This window comes from Lotus japonicus, chromosome 1 (genome assembly GCF_012489685.1).
Source record: "Lotus japonicus ecotype B-129 chromosome 1, LjGifu_v1.2".
Lineage (NCBI taxonomy): Eukaryota > Viridiplantae > Streptophyta > Magnoliopsida > Fabales > Fabaceae > Lotus > Lotus japonicus.
Genome location: NC_080041.1, coordinates 60,848,845 through 60,860,532, shown reverse-complemented (window position 1 = coordinate 60,860,532; position 11,688 = coordinate 60,848,845). Strand labels below are relative to the sequence as shown.

Here is an 11,688-nt window from a genome sequence, read left to right as displayed (position 1 = left end):
CTCCTACTCGTACGTGATTCTCAACTCTCAAGGTAAATCTTAACCCTAAGATTCCAATCCAACTTAGTAAATCTCACTTAGTAATCTGAGCATATTTTCTTTGAAATCCATATCAACAACCTCAAGGATTCAACTTATGCTAAAACTTTCTTTTTCTAACTTAATCATTGATTCAACACTTTTCAAGTGAAAATTCATCTCTTAAGACTATAATGTCTCCACAAATTAATCATGCACTTAGCAAAACTTATTCCTCGAACTCGACTACAACAATCTAGTTCAAAGTTAATTCTTCTCAATCTTGCTACTATCAAGCTATCATCTATAACCTGATTAAATCCAACCTATTTGGTCTCTAACAATTCCACTCAGTAATCACATAACCTATGACTTCATAACTTCCGAGAAAATACCTAATATTTTTCCAACATTAAATCTCTTGACTTAGTCTACCTCTACTTGGAGTAATCACACGAACCAACCAATTAATGTCTATACGACAATCATCAACTTCCAAAGGTTCAAATCTTAATCTTGTACAATCAAGTGCTTAATACAAACTTTCCTCCCAAATTCAACTAATCTTCGATCAAATCAAGTTAATCTTACCAATCCTTCTATCAAAGTCCATAGCCAGCTGTGATTCCGAATATCACCCCCTCAATATTAAGTTGATCAGGCCTAATATATCGAAGGTGGAAATCTAGAAAAACCTACTGGAACAGTCAATGAGTTCCTATCATCCAATAATCACAAATACCCTGACATCACATCCTCAATGATTCCGCTACGGAACTGCACGCCCTCAACATCATACGTATACTATCCATAAGAAATCTCTATGAGATTCATTCTTCAGCTTCTAGCTTCCTTTTAAACGCATCGGTAGAAGGCTACTTTCTAGGCTTAGCGTGTCATTCTAAACCTCGTATAACTTCTATAGTTTAAATACTAGCAACGGTCAAATACAGTCTTAATAGGCGTAATAACTATAAGGTCAAAGCTCAAACAATATAAGTAAGATAGGTGCGTTGCATGCGCTACGAGAGTAATGGAATATATTATACTGAAATGAGAAAGAATGGTTAGGAGGTTACCATCGTTCTTGCGCCCTTCTGTGACAAACCCCTCAGCTCTCTCACCGTCCATGGTGTAAATTCTTGCTTTAGCCGCAGAACGCTTACCACGAGCAGTGTTGACAGTTGGTTCAACCTTGGGTGCTCTGCACCGACCGGCAGTATGCCCCATTTTGTTACAATTATAGCATTTGGGCCTCGTGTCGGAACAAGCATTAGCATAGTGCCCCGGCTTCCCACATCTGAAACATGACACTTGTTTCCTTGCCCCTCTAGCTATGGCAGGAAACTTGCCCTTCATCTTGTTGTCAGACGATCCCGCCTGAAACGTCCTACAGTTCACGGCCAAATGTCCACGTTGTTTGCACCTGCAGCACTTTGGTCCCGTCATTGAGCACTGAAAGGCGTAGTGTCCCAACTTTCCACAACGGAAACATGACACAGCCTCCTGGCCAATAGTCGCGGTGGTCGACTTGCATGATCCTGGAATAGGGTCTCTCCCCTCAGGATGCTGGTATGGCTTCCACGGTCGGTACTCCTGAGAACCTGATCTCACTGGTCCCCCAGTTCCAACTCGGTCCAACCCATTATGATGGTACTTGGACACCTCGTTTAGCAGTTGAGGTTGCCTACGTGCAGCCTCCTCCGCGTGTCTGTAAGCGTCCTCAGTAGCCTGGTTCATCATTGCTTCAATCATTGTAGCTATCGCCTTTGCCATTCGATCAGGGCTTACCATCCTATGCTTAGTCAAACAAACAGTTAGTACTCATCACAAGATAGTCTCTGGCATAACTATACAATATGAGTAAGCAATAACTTCAATCAATTTCAAGCGAAAAATCGCTTGCAGACAATCAATTTTCACTCTTTGCAGAGTCACACAACCTAGCACAGAAGACCTATTCCCCAACAACTCCCGAAAGACTCGACCGTGCTCTGATACCACAATGTAACACCCCGATTTCGGTGGCGTCACTTTAGTAACCGAAAGTAAACTTAATGCGGAAAAACGTGAATATATTTTTTTTTTATAATAACTAAGACAAGACTGAAATAGATAAAACCCAAAAGCGATAAACAACAGAACTAATGTACAATATATAATACAGTCCCCGCTGTAAGTAACAACCTCGTCACGAGTAACCTTCAGTGACGGAAAGAAAAGTGTAGCGCCCGAAGGCAATATGTACAGACTGAAAGTAAAGGTGAAGTGTCCGCAACACCATCCCTCAAACTGAGAATAAGCTGACCCAATGGCCTGAAAATAAGACCTCCTAAGTCCAACCAACTCTCTATGATTCCCGTAAGGCAACCACACAAAAAGCTATAGGCGGAACTACCCTGTCCCCCAAAGAAACAAATGAAGCAAAGACTGTCAGAGCTAAACTCTACTCCTACACTAATCCTAACTCGAGGAGCTCATACCAACACTCAAAACTATGTGCTAGCATGATCGTCGTCTGAATCAGAATCCAGGACGACCTAGTCTAAGTACACCATCCGTCCTCCTCTCGCTACCGCAATGCGCTCCTGTTCCAGTATCTCAACTCTAGTTCCCCCCGAAGGGTGAACCATCATGATCTAGTCCGCCGTGGACATCTGACAAAGGGCGTTTGTCCGCCAAAGCACACACAGAAGACGCGAGGGTCAACTCCAAAGAATTATGTAAATAATAACATCGATAGATACAGATAATAGAATAGCCACTTAGGCTTATAGCTAGGGATAACATCCTAGGGTTACATATTCCATAACGAACATAAATGACAATAAAAACACTTAACATGTTCCAAATAGGATTAACAAATAACAATCACATTCGACAACTAAGTCAGTATGCATGTTGCATGAAATGATATGCAGGTTAACCCAGTCAACCAATATGCAATCCGGAACGGATGGACATCAACGGATCAGCCCTAGCACCAGCCACGGTGGGACCATTTCGGCCCGCGTGCCTCTTATTCCAACGACAGCGGTAGTCAGATCAGCCGTAACCCGTAGGTCTGCCATTTCGGTCTGCTACAAGAGACGTCTACAGACGCTCTTACACGGAAATCCGGGTCTTATGACCATTTTGGAATCCGACGAGGTCCAGAGTACGTCCTGTGTTAATACCTCATTAATGTTGCATGAATGCAGGATGATTAGACAAACAACGTCTCCGAATCTCACTCGACACGTCGCCACGTGTTCTAGGTAAATCAAAGTCTCTAAAAGCTTACCCTAAGGTAAAGTCGATTCTGCGACAAAAGACACTTCTCAACAACAACACATAACCCACGATGATCTCCAAATCATCCGACTCATCTCAATCCTATGGTCGCAACTGCTCAACGAGCACAGAGTATCCACATACTCGGGAACTATCAATTCCCCGGACTTATCCCCAGGATAGCCCAACAACATAGCTGCTCCAACAGCACAACAACAAACGCAGCTCCAACAGCACAACAACAACACATACTCAACGCCTCTCAACTTTTTCAACACTAGGATCCGACGACACTTCTCGTTTTCCAACTAAGATTTGCATCCAAAGCTTCATTTCGAGTTTATTATCATTAAATGAAGATTTAAAGGTTGTTTAATGTCTTATGAGTTTTCTTTTCAAAATAATATCCTTTTAGTCTTATCGCAAAATCTTATAAGTTCTCGGGATCTCCTAATCCCCAACTGACACCAGAGAATGTCTCGATCCATACAACACCACGACAAGGTCCGAATCTTATTCGTCCTATCACACTTTCTCAAAACTCTCAAAATAAAATCGGCATGACCTGCCCGCTATTCTCGCCATTCAGAATCTCAGATCTCATTGCAAAAGCATAAATACTCAGCACAACCAATCAACATGTCATATATCAACATATTAAGCAATAATCACATAGCACTTAGCATATAAGGCATGCACCACACATTCTAGATTACCCACATAGCACATAGCATGTAAGTCAATCTCAAAAACATTCAGTAGATGAATCATCTACATTGTCAGCCGAAGCCTCAGAAAACATTTTCCAATCACACACAATCCAGTGCATAAACAGTAAACAATGTCGAAAACATCGACCCTAAGCATTAACTAGAGATTCAGTGAGAAGCCCTCACCTGTAGGTTCTCCAGAGTTATCTCCTAAAGTTCCTTCACAATCAAAGCCTTGCTCCGCTGGAAATTCATCAAAATCACCTTTAGAGCAAAACCACATAAATACTATCAGAATCTATCGGAAACTAAGCTATCAATACATCACTAAGGTTACACGAAGTAATCTATACTCTAAGGTACGATAATCTAGCGCGAAAGACAAGTTTTCGGAAAAGGAAATTTTCCTCCTCCTCCCCCTATAGGCTCGGCCACTTTAGGTAATTAGGAGACTCGATTTTTCTTCGATCAAACTTGGTTCCTATGCTATCATTAGCCGTAACTAAGGGTATTCTGAACTCGGAAAAATTATCGGATCAAAAACTGTCGCAGGGGTATTTTGGTCATGATTTTTAACTTAGAAATTTCAAAACTGAAATCCCAAAAACCAAATTTTGCAGGGACGTCACCAACGACGTTTATAACAACTAATCCTACTAGCACTAAGCTAAGGCGATAGTTTTTAGCCTAAAGGTTGAAGCTTTACCTCAAAAACTCCAAAAATGGGTATTTTAGGCTAAATTTGATTCCGACGGAATTCCGGCGACATAACGGAAAATCTAATCCGGCAGAAGTGATCTTGGGCACATAAAGAAGAGGTTTAGAATCAGAAATGAAAGATTCAGGATAGTTTTGCAAAAACCCATAAACTATCAGCTCAGAAAAGTCTACAGAAAAGCTATGGAAAAAGCGATCAGAGGTAAGGATTAGCGACTATACCTCGAAACCTTGAAGCAGCAACTAACGGATCAACGATCAAGCAAGTAATGAAGAAAATTCTTCTTCCTTCTTCCTTGGTGAAGCTCGCGGCCTTGAGGAGAGAAAATGGAGGAGTTTTGTGTTTTTTTCTCACTTGTTTGCTATATATAGAAGATGGAAATTCGCTGGAAAAATGAAAGTTTCGCGAATCTGATTTTTCCGGCGTCATTCTCCGTGAATTCTAAGATAGGTTTTGGCGAAAGAATTCCAAAACTAAAATGATGTCTCCTTGTATTTTTGGCAACTAATGCATAGTCGGTGTAAAACTATTTTACCCGATAAGTTGCTTTTTGCATCGAATGTCGGAATGGAAAACTTCCTTCTGAAGAAAGATTGAAATCATCAAGAGAAATGGGTGTACGCGTGTAGAATCTTCATTTGAAGCTCTGAATAGAAAAAGGTCTTCATTGTCGGTTGATTCTAGGGTTTTGAAATACCAGGGATTCGGTTTCGGCAAACTTCCGATGATTGGAATCGGACGTTCGTAGATCCTAGAGTTTCGCCTCGAAACGATTTTGATATATGGAAAAAGAGAAGTTCTAACATTTCTCTGAAGATTTTTGGACTAAAATCCTACAGTGTTCCAAGGGTGGAACATAGTGTTATTTCCTAAGATTCTTGTCCTAGGTTTTTAAAGCGAATATTAGTCGTGCTTTAACCTAAATCGACTTCGATACAATCCTCAGACTTTTCCTGAACTTTCTCCTTCATATATTTATTTCATTTGGTAAACTCTAGTTCAGGTTTCCCTTCACGATACATCAACCCTAATCGTGAATAGGATTCTATTTACTTGACACAAGCTTAAAAACTTGGGCCTTACAGGAAACATTCTATGATTGATTTTAAAGCCTAAATCAATTCTCCGGAGAGTAGCTTTTGAGTACAGGAATTGATTCTGAGGAAAAATAAACTTATCATGCTAATGCCCTTAAAGATGTGCGTACAAATAATCATGATAATGCATTAGTCCTGTACTACTATTCATCATGCAATCAGGTGTTTACTCCACAATAATATTTCAATTCTGATGAAGTAATTGTTGTGTGAAAGAACCTAAACTGATATTCTATATTAGTATATTACTATATTACCTGTGCCATATGTTAGCTAATGGTGAAAGCACAAAAGGTCTATGTTGAGGTGTAGGGGTTTTCCTTCATTGAAGCAGTTAACAGTGTGGAGTGTTGAATTTGGGTTTTGCCCTGATGAAATAAGACTGAAACTGACCTTAAAATAAGTGAATAGGCAAAGGCCCAAATGGGTAAGCAAGAGCCCAACAGAACCCAACAGCGAGGCTTCCATACAGATGGACCTAAAATATTCATACATGGCTTGGCGTTGTTCTTGTATACATGAGTAAAAACTAAAAAGTGCTCTTGATTTTCTACTTCAATAATTAGGGATTGTTGACAAAAGTAATAATAGTTAGGGGTTTAAGATGAATTTGTAACATAAAAATGATTTTAAATGTTTACAAGTAAAAATATGGTGAAATTTTGATGAGATTAAAGAAGTGAGGCTGGCATTTCAATGGAAGGATATTTGGTATTTTCAGTTTTTGGATAATATTTGAAGTTTTAATTTCATGATTTGAGCAAAGAATGTTTAAACTAGAAATGACAATGGGTGGGTAACGAGTGGGTTTTGCCCTCTCCACTAAGCAACCGTCGAAAATGGGATGAGGTAGGGTGTGAATTTGAGCAAGGAAAAGATTAAAAAATGGTAATCAAATATGTGCACTAATTTATGTATATTTATTTTTTAATTACATTTTATATAGTATCTAGCAACCGTGCATCGCACGGGATACCACCTAGTTATAAATACATAGATATTAGTTACCCTAAAAAGAAAGAATCTTTAGTCTCAATATTCCGTGCATTGTGCCTCTAAAAGATTTTTGGAAAGTCTCGTACGGCCGTACCCGTATCTGTACTCGGTAATGGTACCGTTCCCATATTCATGCAATGTAGGAGTGTGTGTTATGACTTATAATCACGCATTGATTAGGTATTTGGTCAAAATAGTACTCCTTATAACTACCTGGGAAATTCTCTCCCCTTGAGCTAGTTTTGGGGTTAGGGCCTGCTAGTTTTTGATTCTTAGAGCATGTTTGGACTTTGGATGCCCTAGCAGAATTGATTATTGTAGAATGAAATTTAACTTTTAAGTCAGTGGTATTAACCATGGGACTTGCATTACTTAACAGGTTGATTTGGGATATTTGTTCTTTGACATTATATTAGTCTCAGTGACCAAGTGGTCTTGAGTTTGATACTTGCTGCCCCTATTATTTTAATAAAATGTTGTAATTTTTGCGCAAGGTAGGTGGACGTGTATATTGTCCCCACTTCAAGCTCAAAAGGTTATCACATGAACGGTCGTGTTAAAAATATGATACAAAATTATTCATGTGTCGCCTAGTAGCTAGCTTAAGCTTCAAGGATAGTTGGTTTATGACTAAGTCTAAAACATAGTTTGAGTATTTACTATTGCACGGTATGCTTTAGGTTATATTCTACGAGCAAGATTGGAACCCTCAGGTGGACAAGCAAGCTTTGCAGAGAGCACATAGAATTGGCCAGATGAACCACGTTTTGTGTATAAACCTTGTCACAGAACATACAGTGGAGGAAGTATATTTCTATCTGTAATATTTTTTTTTTTGACCGTGGAGGTTATCTGCATATACTCTTAGAACTCACATGTCACACTGTAGGTAATTATGCGGAGGGCAGAAAGAAAATTGGAGCTGAGCCTCAATGTTACAGGTGATAATATTCTGGAACATGAAGATAAAGAAACCTCTGCAGTTGGAACTAGTGATTTGAAATCCATCATATTTGGGTTACATATGTTTGATCCCACTGAGATTAATGATGGAAAACAAAAGGACATGGACTTACCAGATACTAATGCTATAGCTGATAGGGTGATTGCTATGCGTGATGAACAAATATTTAACAAGGATGACAAGAAATTCGAGATGAATCCTAGAAACATTTTAAAAGGTCGCGATCTTAAGGAAGTAGGTTCTGCTTCTCTCTCTATTGATCTTGATCTTGATGAGGCTTCATATCTTTCTTGGGTTAAAAAATTTGAGGGGTGTCTAAATCAACTAGCGACACAATCACGGACGTGAGGAGCAGAAGGAACTTAAATGAAGAGAAGAGTCTAAAAGTTGAGATTGCAAAGAAAAAGGTTGAGGAAAAGAAGCTGTCTAAATGGGAAGCTCTTGGATATCATTCACTGAATGTTACAGACCCCATCAGTCCGCCTGAAGAAGATATTATATCAGCTACTGGTTCTGTTCATTTTGTATATGGAGATTGTACTGCTCCATCTAAAGTTTGTCCATCTGAACCTGCTATAATATACCTACTATAATATTCAGGTCAACTTTTTTTTATCTGCATGATTGCAACTTTTGGTATGATGTACTAAGCTTTTAGTAACTAAATTGATGAAATAAATTTTTATGTTTCATGATATTTAAACAGTTGATGGTAAACTTCAGATTCTTTTTGCTCTGCTTTATTGTTCCCTATCTTAAGAAGGCTTTTGGAAGAAGTATGTAGTTCTGCAATCTGCTCTGTCTGTAGGCTATCATTTACTTTAATATGTCAATATATTTTTCTGTACTTTTTCATTTCTCTAATTTATGAGTTTGCTTTCTTCCTTGGAAATGAGATTTGGTAAAAAAATCAATGATGCCCTAATAATATGCTCCTATGTATGTGTTTTTCCTTTTTCAAGTTAATTGATTTTATTATTAACTTTGAATATTATGTGGTTTTACAGCTGCGTTGACACTTCTGGACGCTGGGGCCGTGGTGGACTGTTCGATGCGCTGGTCAAACTTTCGACAAGCATCAATGATGCATATAAACAGGCTTCTGAACATGGAGACCTGCGTCTTGGTGATCTCCATCTTATAAGGCTTGAAGGTTAGTGATATTACCAATTAATTTTTTGCTTATAAAAAAAAACAATTAATTTTTTATGCTCATAGCCGATCCACAAGCAGGAAATTTTAATTCCTTGCACTTTAACTGTGGATATCATCACTATAATTATAACCGTGTCTTTTAACGCATCTGTATTATTTACATTGTTTTGAATGCAAAATAAACTCGTTTCATGTTGCAAGAGCTTTTCCCGCATGTATATAAAAAACCAAAAGCTAGTGTTTAATTTCTGACATCTGGTGAATATTTGTATATTGTTCATGCTTCTTCATTTGTGCCTTGTTAATCATAGATGGCTGTGATGAAAACAATATGAATGGTGATGCTCCTCCCAAGATGGTTGCTTTAGCTGTGGTTCAGTCTTATAATCCAAGGCGTAAAGTCCCTAGAGGTGAAATCTCACTTCTCGACTTGGAAAGCTGCTTGAAAAAGGCAGCGTTTTCAGCTGCTCGAAATTCCGGTAACATGTTTCCACATTTATAAAGTTTGGTATTCTATTATTATCACCTTATATTGCATTTCCTTTCTTGATTTAACATTTTGCTCTTTTATATGCTTCTTGTTCCAAATCATAGTGAAGTAAGAGAAACCGACGTGCACATCTAAATACTGAATGGTTTTGTCACAACAACACCTTGATCTTTCATTACTACCACATTAATAACGTGAAATAAACCAAATCTGATACCTGAATATTTGTTTGACAACCTGGTACTAATTTTTATTCTGCCTCATATAAGCATAGGAAATTAAAAGTTAGGAAGGAAACAAAGTAACATCATTTCATCATTGTGATAATGTTTATATTTCTCATTATTAAGATTTTTTTTTATGTAAAACCAGCTCTAGGTTTCATTGCATTTAATTAAAAAGAAAAATAGTAGAGATGTTAGAAACCTAATAACAGAATCTGAAATGTAATTCAATTGTATTATTATTATGAAGCTGAAGATTACAGTTATAGCTCTAGGCTATATATAGAAAAACACAAAGCTTACGCTGCAAACTATGCTAACTGAAGTCAATGCCATGTCAGCCTAACTGAATGCTTATATCAGAATATAACTATATATTCTCTAATATACCCCTCAAACTCAAGGTGGGTGAGAAACAAGTTTAATATATCCCTCAAACTCAAGGTGGGTGAGAAACAAGTTTAGTGACACAGGATTGTGTGTGTCAAGGCAACTGCTCCCATGTTGTGACACAAAATCCTTGGTGTGGAGAAAGGAACCTGAAGTTCATGTAAGTTTCTAACAAGAGAGGATGCGCATGCAATTTACCTAATCTTACTTTATGAATTGTGAGACATTTTCTTGAAAATGCATAGAAAACATCATTGAGCTATAAGTACAACTTCTTGTGGGAACTGTGAAGTACTTCAAAGTTAAATTTGTATGTGGTTATTAATGTGAGTTGACATTTGAAACTAACTGATTTTTTTATCATTCTGCAAAGCATCGATACACATGCCACATATTGGTTATCAAGATGGATCTGATCGTTCTGAGTGGTACACCATAGAGCGGCTTATAAGAAAATATGCTTCCATTTACAACATAAACATCTATGTGTAATGCTCTCTATCTCTCCATCTATGCACACACGTCATCGTTTGGTTTATGAACTGATCAATGCTTATTTGTATAACTGATCTTCAAATTTTGCAGATATTATTATCGAAGATCACATTCCAGCTCCAGGTCTAGTTAACTCGCCAGACTCGAAGGATAATTCTGATCAACATAATGTTAAAGATATCACGGGACTTGATTGTTAGTTGGATTAATCTTACGAAATTGGTATCAGAACAACCCAGACAACATTGAAAATGAAAATAAGGTTTAGGGATACGAATTCTGAGAAGAAACCATATAAAGAAAATAAATCTGGTTGGCACCTAAGAAGATGACGGTGGCAATTGGCAAAATAGACAAAAATGGCACCATCCAGAATCAGATCTGGATCAATATATCTTGTACTTTCTAGATCTGTGCATTACAAAATAAGGCAAGAGGAGATCCCGAACCAAAAAATGAAACACGGATCTGGAATCATAGCTGAGGAAGAGGAAGGAAAGAACGGGGCCTCCGTGCATGTAGCACGCTGGCGATTTCAACACGGAGCAGAACAGCGGTCTCACGTCGAGCACGGTGCCGCGACGGCGAAGGACGTACTTGAAGTGGGCGGGGATCTGGGTGAGATTTCCGGACTCGATCAAAGGGGTGCGGGGGTGGGTGATGGATGGTCGTGGGAGGTGGAAGTACTCAACGTTGTTGTTGCGTCATGGGCGAAAATGGACCAGGCTTGGACGGAGGAGGAAGGTGGCTGCTGTTGAGATTGGGAGGAAGATATATATTTTTTTTGGCTTAATTGCACTTTTGCTCCCTGATCTTTCACCTTTGTGCGATTTACCTCCCTCATCTTTAAAATGAGCGAATTCCCTCCCTCTTCTATTAATATGTGCGATTTAGGCCCTTCCGTTAGTTAGCCGTCCAATTACTAACGGCGGTTGCTATTTTCACCCTCCCTTTTACTAACCACACCCCCATATCAGAAATAAAAATAAAAATAAAAATAAAAAAGGAGGTAAATTGCACAAAGGTGAAAGATCAGGGGGCAAAAGTGCAATTAAGCTAAAAAATAAAAAAATAAATGAAATAAATTAAATAAATTAAATACAATTAATAGAAAATAAAAAAAAAACTGAAAAAAATATTTTTATAAAAATCAAAGAA

The 11,688-nt window shown here is 38.3% G+C and overlaps 1 pseudogene; it reads left to right on the top strand.

Annotated features, from left to right (window-relative positions):
* The first annotated feature begins 6,512 nt into the window (after positions 1-6,512).
* On the top strand, positions 6,513-10,527 carry LOC130740713 (probable helicase CHR10; annotated as a pseudogene).
* The last annotated feature ends 1,161 nt before the right edge of the window (positions 10,528-11,688 follow it).